We start from the raw sequence: 20,113 nt of genomic DNA, 5'->3' as shown, positions 1-20,113 counted from the left end.
GATTTTATTATTCATGATGAATCTTCCTGACCTGTGCCAACTCCAAAACGTTTTGCTTGGACTTGGTAAGTATGTGTCCTTGTCCCTATGCAACTGGGAATAGTTTTCCCCTCACCTAGTCTTTTTTTTTATGGGCGACATGTTAATGTCTCTCCATAGTGTGTGATTGGAGTTAGTTTCCTACAACTTTGGACTGATTGTAAAGTCAGCTTTGACTCCTCTCTCTCCATGTCCATTCTCTCCTTGCATTGCAGACCTTGCCAAGAAGGCCCACTATCAGCTGCACCTCTTCTGAGGCATTCTCCCTTTCCTCACCTTCCCCTAGAAACTCAATGTCTACAGAGCTCTGGTCCTCTCTAGGCTGGACTGCTGCAACAGCCTCTTTCTCAATCTAATTGTAGGACTGCAAGACTCATCCTTGGCTTCAAGCCCAGCGACTGAATCTCTCCTGCCTGGGACCCTGCTACATCCAACTCTCTTCCTAAATACCTCCCTGCTAGAGCACTTCGGTCTTCTAGCTCCAACACTCTGCAGATCTGATGCTTCTCTAAGCCGAGAGTGCAGGGAAGATCTCCATGTGAACCTGATCTCCTTAAGTTCCGGAAGCTCCTCAAGAACCTAATTTTCTCTTCTTCCTTCCCCCTCTCCTTGCTAACTCCCCCGTCTGCTGAAATGACTGGTGTCCTGGTTCTGCCCCCAACCTACCCCCACCCTCTATCCTCACGCTTAACTTGCTACTGCACTTGCGCGATCCGGAAGTCGCAAGGCCTAGTAGGACCATTATTTTCTATCTCCCCCCCCCCCCCTCTTTTTTGTCATGTAGGGCCTCAAAACACCATTTGTTGTATAGGTGCCTTACAAATACCATATAAATAAATAAAATACTATTGCAGCACGCACCATTTTAAATATAGTGGCTTCATTTTTATTTCTCTTTAATGTACTTGGGTGAACTGTTCCCAAGGGTTAAAGTGGGATTTCTTCCCCTTTACATTTATAAAGTGAACATCACACCCCACATTATGTGCTCGGTCGATACAATCTATCGAGTTCTTACTTGTCTGTGAATTGCTGACTGCCATTCTGAACAGTATAATAGGTTCATTACTTACCTTGAAATAATTGTGTCTTTCTCAATGTGTAATCTTGGGTTATGCTTTCCCTGAACAGCTTTAGAGCAGTTCTAAAATAGTAGCTTAGAAAAACTGTATTATACACTCCTGAAAAGTATACTGGGTGTAACTAGCTATTAGGTAGCAGATATATACCAATAGGTTGATTACTTACCTAGAAATACACTGTCTTTTTTAAACTGTAATTGGGGATTTGCTTTCCCTGAGTGTTCATACTTATCATTGAGTAGCTTATGGCCCCTCCATAAAATGTATGAGTTACCTTACTAGCTCTGAACTGTGTTCTTAAAAGTAATAATGGTGGTGTAACTGTATCCATTCAAGAAAGAAGAAAGTTACACATGTTGCAAATAGACTGTAACATGATTGGTTTATTAAGTGATTCTGTAATTGAATAACACTGTATAATCTGACCAATAGGGTCTACAACCCTTGGATTACTTATTGTAATCTAAAAGTAACCAGATCTTATTCCCCACAAATAGTATATTACTATGCTGAATGTATAACCATTAGGTTTGACTCACCTTGACTTGCTTAATGTGCCTCTAAATAAGGTTATACCTTGCTTTGTACACCATAGGTATTGTGTTGGTTTTTATATATGTGTTTAACTTATGTGAATAGTACTTTCACTTCCCCAAGATTTAAACTAAGCCATCATTGTTGCGATACTTAGTGAATCAGTGTTTCTTTGAACCATATGTATGCTACAATTTCTTTGTACTGACTTACAGCCTTCTCTCCCATCTACGCTAAGCCTGGCTGCTCTGTCCAAGTTACCCCCATTTCAAGTGGTACAGATTTGTACTAAAAATTGGAGATTCTGTATTGACAAAGTTGTATGGTTTTCTGAAGCCCTTAGTCGGACTTTAGAAAAACTGTCCCCAGCAACCACCATCCAGTTCCACCTTCCTAGCATGGACTCGGTCACTGGTATTTATTGTGCCACAGACTTCTTTCTTGGCACTTTGCACTTTCTTGGATCTTTCTTAGTTGGCCCTGGACTGGACAGGTTGTCACCTTGGACACGCTGGATCTGTTGTTGGTAACCTGGCAACACCACCCCTGATGTCTTGGGTTTTCACATCACACTCTTCAGCAATTGTTGGGCCACAGGTTTGACTCACTTCCTGCTGCCTTCTACCCATGCCGCCGTAACTGCTGGTATCTTCCACTAGTATGTCTCCTGCACCCTCAGGACTATCGGGAGACCTTTCCACTACTCCTTTATTTTAATCCGGATTGAGTCTCTGGGGAACTACCTCTTGTGCACCCCAGCCCCCTCTGTTCGTTCAATCTTTCTTTTTCGTTCCTGCTCTAATTCATCATCTCCAACTGTTCTATGATTTCTCTCCTCCTCTCGGTGAACCTCTGTGTAACACGGCCAGTGCCCCAGATAATATATTAATGTGGGTGTGTATTACTACCTACCTTTTAAAATTGAGAGTAAAATGATTTTTTTAGGGAGTAAAAGAAATCCCATTCCCAATGGGAATATTTAACAAGCAAGTAAAACTTTTTTTTTTAATGTAAAATAGAAATGTTTTGTAATATACATTTCTTTGCACCTAGCTAGTCATGCACATTCAGATAACATTTTCCCTTTTGCGATCCGTCAGTGATAGTAGTGTCTTCCTGTGGGTTTGTGTACTTCCTTGTGCAAGCATATCCTTAGAGCTATGTGGATGAAAGCAGGATGAGAGGCTCCTATTTGTCGGTTACCTTTTTTTGGCTGCAGTTTCTTTGTTCCCCATTTTATTTTTGGTGGGTAGTTGCCTATTATTTGGGAGTGAAAGTGGGATTTTACACCCTTTAGCTGTAGGGCTGAGCTGAGCCAGGTTTTCTTTCTCTTCTGCTTCCTTCTACCACCTGCTCCATGATCCACCCCCCATTTCGGCTCTGCTTTCTTTTACTCATCCAACAGCCTTTTTTTCTGTCTCCTTCACTTCTGCTTCTTCTCCTCACTTTCCCCTCCCCTTTACTTTTGTCTCTTGTTCTGACATTTACTGAACCTTGTTTTCCTTTCTGCCTGCTCCACATTTCCTCCTTTCCACCTCTCTTCCACCTCCACTCTTAACCGTCCTTCACTTCTGCTCTGCTTTCATCCGCCACCTTCTTTTCGCTCTCTCCTCCATTCCTCCACACCATCACATTTTATCCTCAACATCTTTCTCACATCTTGCATCAACCTTACTTTCTTTTTATGCACTGGGTTCTTGTGCTCCTCCAGGGCCTACATATATGATCAGCGGTGGTCCCGGATCACCCTAATCCCATCCTCTAGACCCAAACATGAGACTTTGTTACAGCTCCTGTTTTATTCATGCTATTTTGGGGAGCTTGTCCAGCAATCTAAAGTCCAAGGGCAGTTCTCGAGTGCCCAGAATCTCATTCACTGACCAGCCAGATCAGAATTGCCTTGAGTCTGATCTTCTCAGAATTGAAGTGTGGCTGTAACGGGGGCGATAGTTGGTCCCCCACCTCTGGGCCTGGTTCATCCTTTGCAAGAAGGAAAGTCTGCTCCAAGATGAGCTGTTCTGGCATTACAGCTTGTTCCACTAAGACTCACTTGGTCTCCACTTGGACGTCTTCTTTTGGGAAGATTTCAAGATCGCTGTGTACACAGGTAATAAGTGTCTTTAGTTAGTCAAGATGAAGGGCAACTTCTGGAGTCCAACAAGGCTGTTGGTCTGTCCATCTACTTCTTCCAGGATGCACTATTCCTCCCCTCTTCACCCTTGTTGCAAGCATTACCAGATATTCTTACATGCCTTCTTGTGGCCATGTGATCTTCCTGGGTCTTGCCTAGACGGGCATGGGCAGAATGCCAATGCTTCCCAAATGCATAACATCTAAAGAGTTGTCTCTCTAGACCTCCAGGTGGAGATCATTGTCTGCTGCATTCAACACCACCAGTGGGATGAGAGAGGGCTCTGGAAGCTGTCATATCTCATTTGACTAATACTCTGAAAGGGATGTGTGGTTTGTATAGCATGGGTCCAGCATATTTCTTTCAGTCCTGTACTGACTTGCCCTTTTCTGTTTGGACTTCAAGTTTCACTGAACGCTGACTGGTAAATGGTGTGCTGTGGCTCTACAATGCAGCTATACAAGTTTGTGTTGGAGGTAAGGGTGCAGTGAATTACGAAGTAGCTAGAGTGTGAGGGTGTCCTTCACCTCATCCAACATCTTAACATCGAACAACCTGACCGGAGCACTCTGGGTCCTGTATGCCAGCTTTTGCAGTGTCCCTATCGGGCATAGGCACTGGTCACCCAGTCATTGGAGGTGTGCATCATAGCCTAGTCATTCCAAATGTCTTTCTTGAGGTCTTCATGCCCGGTCACTCAATATACGTTCAGTACCTGATGGGCCACCTGTGACTCACTAGTCAGGAAGTTATCCAAGTGTTCTTGCTCTCATCTGGCAGTCTCTTTGGGGACCAACTCCACGTTGGTGATGTAGGTACCCAGATCCTCTCCTTCTCAATACATTGAAGCACTGACTGAGAACGTGGAGCTCTGTAGGGTTTAGCCATGGCCTCCTTCAGCTTCCCTTTTTCTTTCAGTTGGCTTCTAACTAGCTCCTAAATAAGTCTCTCCGGGTACATCCTGAGCTCTGAGTGGACATGGGTCCAGACCTCTTTCTCGCTCTTCGCAATTAAAAGGTTTGAGATGGGCATGGATTTCTAAAATTTCAAGTTACTCTGACACTCAGATTGTCATCAATGGTGTCCACTAGTGTAGGAAGGAGTTTAAGCGCTTTTTGGTACGCTAACCAGAACTTAACCCAGGTGAGGCATCTGGAGGTCAATGGGGTTGTGACCTTCCTACTGTGGTTCTTCCTGGACTTTACAGCAGACGACGACTCTTTACTACAAGTTAGAAAAAAGACTTGTAAGGAAGTCGCAGGCCCTACTATAGGGTGGGATGAATATGGGTGATTGGGTCTGGCTCAGGTGAACACTGATGCAGGGTAGTTCTGCTTTGATCAGTTTTCCCTTTGAAGAGGGAGGTAAATGAAGGGTCTAACTCTCAGAGTTTGCATTGTGAGGCTTGGACCAACCTGCATTCAAGCAAGGTCTGCAAACCCATTAATAACAGCATGTGTCATGGCTGATAGATTGACAGTCAACTAGAAGCCAGAATATAGATGTAATATTTCTTTGTTTGATACACAATAGTAAGGTGATTCTCTAATCTTTTCAGATCATGTTCCTCATTTCATCTCTTCCTTTGCCTCGCAGTTACTGCCTTCTTGCAGAGATCATGTTCTGCACTTCTTTCTTGGATCTTTGAAGGCTCTCTTAAGTTTCACCTTGAATTGGTTTGGATTCGCTGGTGGTCTGCGGGTTGCTTGGCACCACGACCCCTAATGCCTTGGGTGGTCTTTAGGGAGGTCTGCCGTCACTCGTTAGCAATTGTTGGCCCCAGGCATAACTCCCCTTGTCAGTGGTGGGCTGTTTTGCTAAGAAGTCTCCTGGACCCTCTTGTGTACCCTGAGGGCTTTCCACCATGGCTTTATTATAACTAGGATTGGGATTCTGGAGACTTCCTCTTGTTCCCCTCCTGTTCTACTCATACGCTTCTTTCTCGTCTTCCCATCTCCTCCCATATTTCTCATTTATCTCTTGCTTCTCTACTTGTCCTTCTTTCCCCCTTGCCTCCTCATTGCAGTGGTGCTTTTTCTTCTACCTTTTATTTTGCCTGCAACCTCCTAAATTCTTCTCCTGAAGCACCTCTTCTCTTGTATTTTTCTTCCTCCCACTGCCTCTTTTCTATGCATCTCCTATGCTGCTTTCTCTTTCCACCTCGTCTCCCCCTTACCTCCTCCAGGCTTTGGGTTCTCTACTCTCCCTCCCCTGGCCTTGTTTCCTTTCCACCTCCTCCACACTTCTCCTTTGCCTCTCTGCCGCCTTGATTTTCCTAGGTCTTTGCTCCACTTCCCCCATCACTACTCTTTCACCTCTGCCTTTGAATGCCCTCCTTCACCCCAGCTCTCCTTTTCACCCGCCTCTGCTCTTAACTCACCCCTTCTATACCTCTGCTCTGCTTGCTTCCTCCTCTTGCACAGTTTTGCTATCGCTCATTGTAAAGCTTCAATTCTGCACCTCCCTTCCTAAACTACTGACTCCCCCACCTTGCTTCAGCCCTACTGACTTTATATCCTCACTCGTGATTTGGCCTGGGATATCTAATCCCTCAAATGTGTTCAGGTGTGATTGATGTGTGAAAGTGCTTGGTCATTTGGTACTGTTCGGTGGGAGTGGGGGGGGGGTTGCACTTCAGATTAGTCACTTGTTAGTGATCTTCTGCACCAACCAGCATTGTCCCATGTCTGCCTGCCGTCTTGGATTCATTTACTGGGTGGCAGATGTTGATGTAAATTGTGCGGAACCAGTGTTTCAGCCATTGTGTGTTTCGGTAAAGTTTCTGCCACATCTGGGTCTGTGACCCATGGCATGTGCAGTTAACCGCACTTGCATGACTGTCTTGGTGAACTAGGCCTTTCTCTCTGCACTGCAAGGTTTGGGGATGCCCACTGTGGCATGCTCCAAAAAGACCACGACCACGTATTGCTTTGCCTGACTTCCCACTTTTCTCCTCCACAAGGTTGCAGCTACCTATATTGCCAAGGGCTCTATGGATCAAATTAGCCAATTTGAAAGAAAAAAAAGATTGACTGGGTACACTTGACAGATTTCATCCAGTACCCTTCGATCAATGCCAAAAATACTGAACATGTGCAGTGGGGTTTGTGGGGGTGCCCCCCCACTCCACATGTTCGGTAGTTGGCTGCACGGGTGTCCCCCGCTTCCTTGACCAGGGAAGCAGAGGACCAAAAGAAAAAGGGACTCTGCGGCGTCAGATATGTCCCTCTAACGCAGGTTGGATCTGACGCTACAGGAGGGTCAAGAGACTTGGTGGTGAGCAAACAGGTAAGGTGGGGCAAGGGGGTTGATGTAAGGCAAAATGTTATTTGTTTGGCCGATGTAAAAACATTTTGGTGAAATTGACTTAAGTTCAATTCCTCTGTGAATCATTTTACACAACCCAAATCCCTATGGATAATGTGCCAACATACAAGGCTTAGGATGGACTGGGAAGTCTGGGGCGTCATCATCTGGGGCGTCATTAGGTACCTTTGCAGAGGCCTATATCACAGAACGGATGGTGGTCCTCAGACTCTTTGGTCACCACATCCCCCAACCTCAGGAATTCATCCCAGCAGCCATAACTTAGAGAATAACTCTTCTGCCATTTTATTCTTTTTCGAGACCAACTAGGGTCAATCTAAAGCAGCCATTATTGGGAAGAGGTCCTGTACTGCAAAAATAACACCATATGGTGTGCTCAGATTAGTGCTGGTCACCACTCTTGAATACTAGATCTGGTGGACTTCATCTCCGCAATCGCTAGACAATCGTCTCAGATATGCTATTACACCAAAATAAACCATTTTACTGCAAATCCCATAACATGTGATTTTTAATATTGAATTTAACTGAAATTATGGGTGGGGTCTAAATTAAGGTGGTGGGGATGGGGGAGGCGACTGAACCTGGCACAGAAATCGGTTAAAAGGAAAAAGTTTTGAGGTAGATCCCTCAGATATACCTGCCATAGACTGAGACCACGCATTTGGCTCCGTAGAGCTTTCTGGATTCCTTTTATCAATTGGACACATGGCATGCAAAAAAAACAAATGAGGCTGCCAACCTCCTTATTTGCCATAAGTTGCACTTGATCGCAATGAGATAGTGATGACCAGGTAAGAATGGAAGAAGGCTCTATCAAGAGTTACACTATTTGAGTTTCATTTGAGCCCTCTTTTGCTGCTATGCACTAGAATGACTTTGCCTGTTGGTGCACGTGGATCAATGCCACATGACCTCTACCCAGCCCTCCAGCCATTGCCTCTTTTCTCACTTTTTTCCCCACTTTCTTTTACCCTCTTAACTCTTTGCCTCTCATGGCCAGTGTGTGAATTAAAGGGGCGACAAAATAGTAATGTATGTTTTGCCCTGTTAGCACCTGTGCTTAGTTGGGGAGGCCTGTCTAAGTGGCTTGGGTACGCTGCTTGTGATGCCATCACCAGTAGGTTTCAGTCATGGAGATTGGGCATTCTCTTTCTGCAGGGAGAAGGTGGACTCCACCCAGATGTTGTACATTCTCATGATCACTTGGGACCACTGGAGAACAACATAGAAGATTGTTGTAATTGCAAATCCCACAAGACTGAGGTTTCAAGCCCATTAAATATTTTTTTGAAAGAACAGTGTTCTACAGTTCAAGTATTACTCAATGTATTAATCTCAAGAAGATTGCCAGTCAAGATGCAAGGCTTTCATGCTTGTGACCCTTTAGTCACCAGATCTCTCTACTGCACAAATAGGATACTCATTAATAATGAAAGTCTAGCTAAATCAAGCACAAAAGTGTCAAAGCTGAATTTGTAGATGTCATTCCAATATGATTGCAATGTTTGGTTTTGCAACACTAGATTTCAAGTCTATTTACTATACAGCTGCCTGGATCTGTTCCCAGGATACAGGGTAAAAACATACTTTCTTTTTTTCTTAACAAAATATCCTTTATTTTTCTGTTACAGAAAGAAGACGGATAGTGGCAGGTTCAGAAATGTCCACTGGTTACCGGTTAACCGCGGGAAGGTCGCCTACCTCTCCTACCTATATAGCATCATTCCTTTTATGTCTGCTGCAGAGATCCATGGTGCGATGTACTACAGAAACCACTTTTCTAAATCTGTACTCCAGCGAGAGGGAAAATCTACTCTTATCAGCATCCATTTTATTTATTTTCTTTTGAGCAGATCTTGTATTGAATTATGTAATCAATGTTACACTTTGTGCCCTTTGTGATATGAATTCCCAAAGACACACAGTGCATTTCACAATTACTAAAAGAAGCAGAGAAAACCTATCCAGTGGCCAGCCCTTTCCCAGCCACCAACGCCAATATTTTTTCTTCTCTCCAGTACCAAGAGTCGTTGTCACCATCAGAAATGCCTCCAACAGCAGCAAGTCTTTCAAATGTTTTATTTTTCTAAAAATCAAACAATGCCTTTGAACTACAGTAAGGGCCCTATTTTTGTCTGTGGGGCATCTAATGTCTGTGTATGGGAGAAGAAAAATTCTGCTCTGTCAGGGACGTATCAGAATTATGGCACATTGCATTGTCATGCAAATTCTTTTTTTTTTTTTTACCAGAAATGTGTTATTGAGAAATGTGTTTTCCAGTTTTGGTCTTTGCCTAATTACTGTACATAGTGAACACTATTTCCAGTAAGATTGTCTTTTTGGAAATAATTTACTGTTCGATTTTCTTTTTAAATTTCATAATTTTAATTGGCAGCATGTTTTGCTTTCAATGAAGCTTCGAAAGCACTTTGAAATGGATGCTGAACTTTCAGATTTCAACACCCTAGTTTTCTCCCTATATGTAAAATATGTGACTGTACTGATGCTTTTCTTTTTTGTTTTTATTATAAATAAACATAATTTATAGGAAATTTGATTCTGTTCATAACGGATGCATGATTTTAGCGTTTTCACTTGATATCCATAGTTTTCTTCATGTTCAATGAATCTGAATGGGTTTTGCTTTTTAATGTCTGTCTAGGTGAGCACATTCACCATCTTCAACCCTCGATAGCAGGTGCCTTCCAAGAAAACAGAAAATGCCTAAACATGTAGGTTTTGGGAATTATTTTGGAATTTGTGTGACCGTTACATATATTGCTAATGATGGATTCCTTATAGTATGAATATGCCTTATACAGAGACAAGCAGGAAGGATAATAAATGTGTCTGTGCTCTAGCACCTTGAAGCGCCTTAGTGCTAGATGGAATTACCAATGTAGGCCCTTATTCACAGAGCTTTTTCCAATGGTATTTTGCCATTATAAAATGCTTTTGTGAATTAGGCCAAAGATGTCTCAGACCAAATAACCGGACAGACTCAAAGAAGATGGTAAAATACTGCTTTTATCTCAATGTGGGAAAACAGTGTTAATCGTCATTCATCAAATTTATTCATGTAGGATCACAATGTCTTCTTGGTTATACTTTATATAATGCTAGATGCGACATCTATGATGTCACCCTACATGGCATATTACATAAACCTACCGAGGGGTGGGATTGGATTAGGGGAACATGTCTTCATATAGAATACATGAGTTTTAGTTTCCCATTGGTGGTCCATTGTCTGTAGGACCCGCCCTGAGCTACTTCTAAATATGGATAATACTGATTACAGCAAAGAATATAGCAGCAGAATAATACATGCAACACTGTATGTAAAAGTGCATGGCAGGCTTTTATGATTGGTTGGCAACCCAATCTAACCTTGGACATCCGGCTCGCTAGCAGCACGTACATGGAAACAAAACTCAGGTGCTTGAAGATACGTCTGCTCGTCTCTTGTTTTCCCATTTAGTCCACCCTCTCATTGGTAGGCCTCATGCCAGTGTCCTCTGTTTGAAGATTGACCTTGCCAGTCTGCACTGTCCTGGAACATTCAAGGCAGTGTAGTCACACCATTCTTAGTTTCAAGTCTAATGAATAGCCCTTGTTTGTGAGCTCTTAGTCATGTGTTAAGAGACCATGAATTTGTCCATTTCAACAGTGTATTTAACACTATTTGATCCAATTATACTGGGTGCAGTGGCTTCTCTTGGCCTTTAGAGACTTGCTCACTCTATCCCATGGAAACTTTATACTCTTTTAATTGTCCAATACTTGGCATCTGTAAATGTTCTTGTTCCTCCTAATCTTGAGAAATATGTCTTTCACACATGATCTGCTCATTAGACTCCCTTCGTATTTCGCCTCCATCCCTCAAAATCGCATCCTTGGTCTCGGACCCATGTACGCCTTTATTTTTTAGGGAAAAACAGCCTCTTCAGTCTTTTCACTTCATGATCCTGGGCTTTTATTTCGAAGTAGCTGGGTTGATTGACTTTAGCAGTTGTCCATATTCTTCTAATGGTTGTCCTAAACATTGAACATATACCTCTTATAAAGCAAGCTTCTATGTAATCTTTCTGCCTTGCATTACAGCATATTTACAGTTATTGATCAGTGAGTCACTTCATTCTTTTGTGTTCATGATTACTTTATCATTAGGTACATGTTTCTCTTAGTGTTCTAGTTAGATCGTCATCTTTAAGTATGTTCATATTGTTTCAGCATAGGTTCTTATATCTTCTTTATGACATTCTTTTGCTGTCGTCCGATCTTGTCTTAACGTACATTCATTTAGTTCATGGCTGCATTTCGACAGCTCGGCAAAGAACATCCTTCTTGGTAGCTTTCCTCCACTATGTCAGCTTGCCGGTGCACTCTAAATGGTTGCCTGAGTGCATATCGTCTCTCATATACTAGTCGTGGTACAGGGATACTGCAAGGATTCATACACATTCCCAATTGTCTCTTTGAATGTCATTCCAATAGGATGTTGCTATGGGGGTGGAGATAAGGGAGGTGTCCACATGTTCCTCTGCATGTCCTACATGTCCATTCCCCGGACAGGTCAAGAATAATTCATAAACACATGTAAAGATATGGTAGAAATAGTTAAACGTCTGACAACGTATGCAAAAAAGACACATGAGAAATGGGGGTGGGGGACTGGCATATTAACTGTTAATTTGCAGCATATACTGGGAATGTTTGCATCCGAAACTTAACCTGCTGGGCTATCACTCTGCATTGAGCTGGAAAAGGGTGGCTTGCCTTTTTGCAGGTGGGGCACTAGTCCACCTCCAACCCCCGATTTTTGGGACCTTGTAGATTTTTAACATGCAAGTATGGAACGGGTGCCATTCACTCACTTTAAAATGCAAATGTAGACTTTACATTTGCAAAGAATCTAAAAATTAATCGATTCTTTGCAAATACAAAGACTGGCATTCTGCCCAATTCCTTGCACATCATTGCACATTACCCAGGGCAAGAGGCTATCAGCACCCTAACATTGACTCGTACAACCCAATAGAAGGCATAAATCCTGTGACTTCACTGATTTCATTGCCTTCAAAGGATAATAGAAATGTGGCTCATTGAGGACACGATCAGAAGGCTAAAATTGCCCCTGGCCTAATTCCATGCACATAGGCTGGTGTGAAGCAATACTCCTGACATGCAGCCAGCCCCTGATGCTAGTTTGTCTGAAGGAGATTATCGTCCCCACTGTGGGAAGGGCCATCATGAGTGTTCATACTCTGGCAAAAGCTGGCGTTGCTGCGGTCAACCAACACAATTGACATACGGTGGACATGACTGCTAGTATTGGGTCAAGCCAACATAAGTGTCTGGCAGCACTGGCTTTATTGGGCAAAGCCATAATTGGTGTGTTACATTTGCAGTAGTGGCATTATTGGGCAAGCCCAACATGAAGGTGTTATTAAAATGGAAATGCTGGCATATATTGAAGGCACTGGCATCCAGAACATGCTTGTGAAAATTCTTTTGGGTACTCTTGGCATCTATTTCATTTTTCATGCGTTACTCTACAGAATAGAATGTAAGTTGTATGTTTTAAAAAAAAAAAACGTTTTCTCAAGAGTGTACTGAAAATGAATCATTGTGACCCATTGTTTAAAACCCCCAACCAAACACTTTTATTTTTTTAAGCTTCCTCACTGCACTCTGTCGCTCGTGCTCATTATTTGGAAATCTGTATCCCCCCCCTCCCTCAATTTGAAACAAATTCCACAGCTGCCACTGGAGTTTGAATATGAAAATCACTCGACACATACATTTCCATATGAAGAAACACAAGGGACCTAAAACTCAGACTGGTGGGGTCATTTGAACACTTTTACCTCGGTTTCTGGAACCTGCACACTTTGAACTACGCTGTGCGAAATCCCTCCTTACCTTGAAGCAACTTCAGACCCCATTTTTTCCGCAATCTAGGAAGTTGACTGAAAATACTTCCACAATGACAAACACACCAGCATGGTAGCCGCTCTGTGCTCGCACTTGCGTCTCTCCTCCCTGTTATCTAATCTGTTTGCACCACTCCAATCCTCTTTTCCCTACGCTCTTTATTTCCAGTCTTCTCCTTCCCTTTGCATCTAACCAAAAATGTTGTATAAATACCCTCCCTCGCCACCCTCAAACAAATGCTTTTAGGTTAGTGTTGGCCTACTTTATCTCCATCCTAGCCTCTCCACCACGCCTCCTGGTCAGCATTCTGTGTCTCTACTCTTGTCCTGCTAATCCCTGTAACCAGGAACTGAGATACAACTTTGCAGCATTTTCCCCCTCTTCCGATTATATGACCTCTTTGTAAACGTGATTGTAGCACACCCTCCACTCACCGTGCTTTCTCCGTGACCCCTTTTTCCATACCTTAAGCAGGCAGTTTGTTTCAAGGCCCTGTAATGTCAATTGGATTGCCCTAGGTACTCCGATGTGCTACAGGTGTCACTGCGTGGGGACATTTTTTCCCATCGTTTTCTGTACATGGCCCTTATGCCCCTTAGGAAGTCATCAAGCCTTCTAAAACTGTACAAAATGAACATATTTAGGAAAATGGGAACAGAGATGACATGCAAGTTATTGCCAATTTGAACGCCGGAAATGTCTCTGTGTAAGAGGCAAGGGTTTGAAAAAAGTGCATTAATGTTGAGTTGGTGGGTTTTAAGAAGTCTACAAGAAGAAACGGTACCATTTCTCAGAACTTTACTATGAAGACACGTAGAAACTTGCATTGGTGAAAATGCACCAGGCTTCAAATGAAAAGTGACATTTTGCTAAATGTGTTTTCTTTAAACATAATCCAAACTGTTTCCACACAACTTGGAGTGTGTTTTGCTGTGTTCTTTTTAACTATAGAGCGTTTTAGCATTGAAAGGGCCTTTGTTAGGTTACATAAACACATTGTATAGTCATGATTTGTAATTGGATCCACAACCAAATAATTGGATGACCGTTTGAAAATAGATTTTCTTTGCCATCGTTAAGAAACTGTATTTTCCATGGATTTTAAGGCTAGGGGATGTGTTTGTGGGCCAAGCCAAGTCTTCTGCAAGAAGAAAGTCGACCAAATGAGAACTCTAGCAGCGACAGAATTCTGTCCATTGCCCGTTTTAGCTTGCATGAAGTAAGGAGAGCTGCAAAGGTACTAAAACCATATCTGTTGCAAGTGAGGGGGTTTGAACAGTGCTCGGAAGCCTAATTGCTTGATACAACGAACGCAGAAATGGCCTTATCAAAAGATAAATCATGTTTGATGTTACTGGAAATCAGAAACTTGTAGTCGCTTCCAAAAAAAAGGCAGTTTGAATAAAGATGAATGGAAGCCTCACCCATAAGCAGCGTGAACCACCTTGAACCTTCAATTGGCACTTTATGATTGGAAGTCAGAATGGTGAAGACAAAGTGTCATGTGACATATTTAGTATCCCTGAAAAGGTCGATATCTTATCAAATGTGAGGTTCAAATCGGCACGCTGTAACTTTTGATCCACATCAAAAGAAGACGGGAGTCAAAATACAGAGGTGGCCACAAAATGTGTAAAATGAGTACCCTAAAATCGCCAGCCTCACTTACTGGGATCTGACATTAATTGGATCTTGTGAAAAATTTGCACATTGATGAAAAGGAGTGCCCCCAACGCACTGTGCAATGTGATAGTCCAGCACATTCAGCTGGCACTCTGAAGTGACATTCTTTGCATATACCACGTTGACTATATTTAACTTGTTTTTTTCCAGTATCGAACAGGAATAGTTGTCCAATCATTGAAAAAGTAGCAATGAAATGAGTGATACTTACTCTGTCAAGACTGGAAGGTCTTATTCTGCTAATCTCTTCACTTCTCGATCAGCAGTAAACAAAACATGCTTTCAAACAATGTAAAGGTCACAAAGAACTACTTTCTCAAAAAAGTAGTCTATCTTGTAGTTTAACTCGAATGCCCTGCTCTGAGGCATCACATGACTATCCCAACCAGTCCTATGAAGTGGCATACCATAGCTAGCCTTGTCCCCCTCCTACACTTCCTCTTTCTTTGCTGCTCGAGCAGAAGATAAGTGCAGTGCAGTGAGGAGCGCTAGCATTGAGCTCTGAGCATAACAACAATAGGGCTTAAGGTTGCATTGTTTAGATTCGCAACGCGCCATCAGAGGTAGGAGCACGTTGCTGGCATTGGATTCATTACTCTTTTATTGACTAGTATAGAATGTCTGACTCTCACAGGCCGTAGCACTTTATTGGCAGCTGTAAGGGGTCAGAAATGTGGGGCGGACAACTTTGTAAAGAGTTCAACTTTAGCCATTTTATTAAATAAAAAGGTTGGATAACGCCTCACTATCCCTACCCTGATGAGGATTTCCCTGCCTAAAATAAACTAAAGGATACAAGGATATCTGTCCCTCACACTTGTAAAACCAATAAGGAACTATATGGTAATTTAATTCAACAATGATATATAACATATGATTGGATTCACAATAGAATCAATGTCTCTTCTCATAATCTGGGTGATTTCCCCCCCCCCCGTATCCCCCAGATCTGAAGAAGGGTTTTCTCCACAGTTCAAAAAAGAAACCAGGAAATCTGGTTTGAAGTTCCAATACAGTTCTTAAGGATTTGTATCGAAAGTAATAGTAGGTTCCAACTCCTCCTGGAATAAGGACTGTCTCACATTTGTCTTCTCCAAAATAACACCCAAAAATGTCTTTGTCAAGAATTGTAACCTTTCCTCGACCAGCTTTCACAGTTCTTCTTTGAATGTCACCAATCAACATGAGTTGTTTCTGTTAGACCCACAGTTCAGCACTTGCATCAACTACTACCTGGTGTATTCCTGTTCCAGGCATTTTTGGGCAACAACGTCTTGCCTTATGGGTATACTCGCCTACCAGCCTACTTCTTCAACAAAAAGAACAGAGAAGCGCATCATTGGTAACTTCCAATTTGGAATAATGGCTTCATTACGCCTCTTCAGCATCAAACCTTAAACAAGTTGCGGGGAAACAAGGAACCACATGAGTGCTCTTTAAGGCTCCTTTGCATCTATGCTCCTCTCCCTCAGGATAACCTTCTCTAGAAGGGCAGCCTGTTTGCCACCTTCTTTCCCCTCTCCACCAACAACCAAATAATGACCAAAAGATACTATCACGTTTCTTCCATCTTGGCTTCAGCAATGTAGGTTTCTATCACCTGATGATCTGTGCTTCATAGCACATAAGCAGTAAGTCTCACAACCATTATGTCTCTCAGTATTCCCAAATTTGCCTTGAGCACTGTTTGTTATTTTGATATTGCTGTTGGTTAATACACTCTTGGTCTGGGTATTACTTATACGCCTTTGAACCTTCTACAGCTTCCCCACTGGGTTTTTGGACTCTCTACAATCTTATGCGCTTATTTACACAGTCACTTTGTTTCAACAGGTACACCTTTTGTTGCTTTCGTATAGTTCGGTATTCAGAATTACTGTTACTGCTGCTTTCACTCACACCCGAGTGAAGCGGCCTGTCGTGAACACGCAGACAGCATTGCAGCGCTCCGGAGTCAGTTGCAAGCGGTGAACGCACTGGGTAAGTCGCTCGATTACGCTCAGTGTTCACAGGTCTTCCAGTGTTTGTGGCTCCTCACGGTCGGGTGGACAGACTCCTCTTGTCCTCCTCAGCCCACGCCATCCGGAGCGGGTCAGATGCAGACCAGCCACCTGGAACCTCCAAAATGGGAACACTTCCCTCGCTACTGCCACTTCCTGCTGCGCAAACTCTGCGTAACATTTTATTGGTCAAGCTTATCTTCCTTACATGTCCTGCTGCATGACCTCTGCAACAGGGAGAGTTCAAGGTACATACACTCTCAGGACCCGCCACGGCTTAAGACGTTTCAGTGGCCCCCGGCATCCTCTCTCGCCTCAAACTTCCCTCCCAGCTGCAGCCATGGGCTGCGCTACTTCCTCTGCTCTGATCCTTTCCCGTCCTCTCCTCCTCATGAGGCTTACACCTGCAGGGGCTTTTAAGCCTCTCGGTCCCCTTCAGGTGTAGGTCATCTACACTAATTAGGAGACCGCTCCCACAGTAGTGTTCTTCTGCATCCCTCTTCCTCGTCCCACGATTGACGGAACTATGTGACTTGAAGTCCCTGGCGACAAAGTTAGTTTTTCTAAGTCTTTCTACTTCACTGACTTGCCTTCTATTTTCTATACCCTTCTTAGAAGGATTACAATATAAATCGGTTACCAGGTTGGTTTGAAAAGACAAATAAGGTTTTCTAGGCATTTTTCTTTTATGAGTTAGGGAATCATTTAGCTCTATGGGTTTTATTCACATTTATACCACAGGAGTTTTGACTGATTTTACCCACATTTAGGTGTTCAACAGTTGAACCAGTAGAATATTCTGAGCACCCCAGCCAAGGTCAGGATCGGGAAGCATCTGCCTTTCCCTGGCCACCTGGGAGGAGACTTTAGGCAGGGATTTGGTGAGGGATCCATAGGATTCATCACACAGCACTACCGCTGCAGCTGGGGATGCTCTGACTCTCAGTAGTGAGCAGCACACAGCGTGCCGGTTCGGTTTCCAGTTCGTGCCTGTGTTCCACTCCGTTGCCGCTACCCCAGCAGTTGAGCCGAGCAGGCTTTTGCTCAGTCATGATTTGAGAGACTTCATTCCGCGTACCACGGTTAACACATAGGCCATCCAGGCACATCGCTGAACGTTATTAGACAGCTCTACCTGCAGGCTGCATCCGGAATAGCACTCCAAGCCTGCCAATGCATACAACCAGCACACAATTTTTTCCTCATTGAGGACAATTATGTGACCAGGAACCAAGGTAATCTGAGTATTTACCCTCACCAGTGAGGAGCGCCTGACAAGCAAGCCGGAGTTCACTCACAAGTCTGACTGATGGAACACAGAGGAGATAGCTCAAGTAACAGCAGGTCGCCCAGGCTAGGAAACTCAAATCCCTTAAGGGACCCAGCAATTGACCAGTTAGTAAAGAAAGCAGTATTTGCAGGTCCCACAGCAGGAAGTTGGATGTATCAGAAGACTGTAACCCGTTCTCCCAAGACATCAGGGAGGACCGGTCCTGACCTTCTCCAGAGGGTAAGGCAGGGGGAAGAACCAAACCCCACAGGGTAAGGCATGCTCTAACCCCTTCCTACCCACTCCCCAGGGCTCTGCACTGTGTCAATGCAGGGACATCAGGCTTGCTAGCTCAGCAGAGTATTTCGAGCAAGCCAAGCGCCTGCAGTCGCATCAGGGCCGACAATAGACCCTATAGCCTGTAGAATGGATACCAGGGAAAAGAATCCTCTATCTCACCAGCCTATTTCTGTGACAAGGAGTCTGACATCTCCCAGGGCTCCACAAGCTCACCCCTAAGCAAAAGAAATGGAGGAGAAACAAGGGAGACATGGGGGATGACCCATCAGGTGACGAGTTTCACCCAGACTTGCTTGTGCACCCAAGATCATCCAAGTGGCAACTTTCTGCTAGGGTAGTGAACTTCTAAGCAAGTGACTTCATACACCCCTAGACAGAAGTCAGAAATCGTTTCAGGGCTGAATACCCCGGGCCTTTGCTACAAAGGAAGATGGTACAGACGCCAGAATGCTGACCTTGATGGGTACCGGTACCTGGCCTCGTTCACCGGAAAGCCTTGTTGTCACACCATGCACAGCACATGTGAACAGGAAGAAACAGGTCGTGGTGGGCCTGTGGGTATATGTTTCTGGCCCAGTAGGGACCCTAGCAAAGATTCTCCAGATGGCAGACGAGGCGAAGGAGTGTAATGCCCCTTTTGATCCCCACATCCTAGCTGGGTGGGCTAGGAGAGCAGTTTGCCTCCTCGTTAACATGGACTGCACTATAGCAGTGGAGCGCAGGATGTGTCGATATTGGTTAAGATTGACCCCAAGCTAAGAGAGGTAATCTCCTTAGAAGCCGCAGTGGTGGCGAAGCCTTTATTGTTCTTTGAGGCTTTTGTAAAGACAATGAGGCTTTGAATAAAGCACAGGCATTGTTGAAAAGGGTTTTCGCCTTTTGTTTTTGAAAGGGGTGGCAGAGATAGGGGGCCCCTGAGCCAGCTGATGAGCGGGGCAAAGACCTTACAATGGAACATTGTGGGCGAGTCAAGCCAAGAATCCAAATCCCTCCTTAAGGAAGAGGCAGAAGCAGAGGATGGTGTCGACGGATAACAGGCCACACCCTCAAGTTAGGTCAAGTGTAGCAGCGGCCGGCCAGCTGGCCCGCAACTGACTTCAGCAATTCCCGAAATTGGCAACAGGAGCACCTTCTACTACATATTTTCTTATCCGAAGATGATCAAGGGCTGATGAGAGAGGGCAACAAGCTCCAAATGAAGCTTGCGATTGCCCCAGCCTAACGTGCATCATGTAGTTTTGTGAGAAATCTTTTAGTCTAAAGAAGGCTCACGAAAAGACCTGTCATCAACCTCTGCCCTCGAAGCCTTGTTGATTTACTGACTTTTCAAGATGGAGGTTATCCACCTTCTTTGGGATCTCCTGCAAAAGGGAGATTGACTAGCCCGAATAGACCTGCAAGACGATTATCTGGCAGTTTCTGTATTCAAGCCGCATCCGCTGTTTCTACAATTCCTTTTGCATGGATGCCTTTGGGGGCTTACGTGCCTCCTATTCGGTCTCTCGTTAGCTCCTTCGTGTTTCACCAAACTACTCAAGCTGTTAATGACCAGGTTGCGCGAGCAAGGAGTCAGACTGATAATCTGGACGACATCTGCATAAGGTCACAGGACATGCATCTCCTTCGGTCCCTGGTGAAGAAGGCAGATCTCCTACAGGATGTGGGCTTCCTGGTGAACTGGGAGAAATCCGAGATGAGCCCTTCACAGAAGGTATATTTCTGGGGCTTGTGATAAATTCAATCCAAGGAACACAGTCTCCCTTGGTCAAAGGTCAATGCCATCAGGAAGGAGATTGAGGCAAGCAAA

General features: G+C 43.9%; 1 protein-coding gene across 1 annotated transcript in view; it reads left to right on the top strand.

Annotated features, from left to right (window-relative positions):
• The window catches only part of GOLGA7 (golgin A7), a 212,933-nt gene extending 203,260 nt beyond the window's left edge, over positions 1-9,673 (top strand). Inside the window, exon 6 of the mRNA XM_069617622.1 lies at positions 8,748-9,673. The gene's annotated coding sequence lies outside the window, so the exon portion shown is untranslated. The remainder of the gene's footprint in view (positions 1-8,747) is intronic.
• Positions 9,674-20,113: the final 10,440 nt, after the last annotated feature.

Source organism: Ambystoma mexicanum, chromosome 10, assembly GCF_040938575.1.
Source record: "Ambystoma mexicanum isolate Mex_15411 chromosome 10, UKY_AmexF1_1, whole genome shotgun sequence".
Lineage (NCBI taxonomy): Eukaryota > Metazoa > Chordata > Amphibia > Caudata > Ambystomatidae > Ambystoma > Ambystoma mexicanum.
This window is presented reverse-complemented; position numbering and strand designations above follow the sequence as displayed.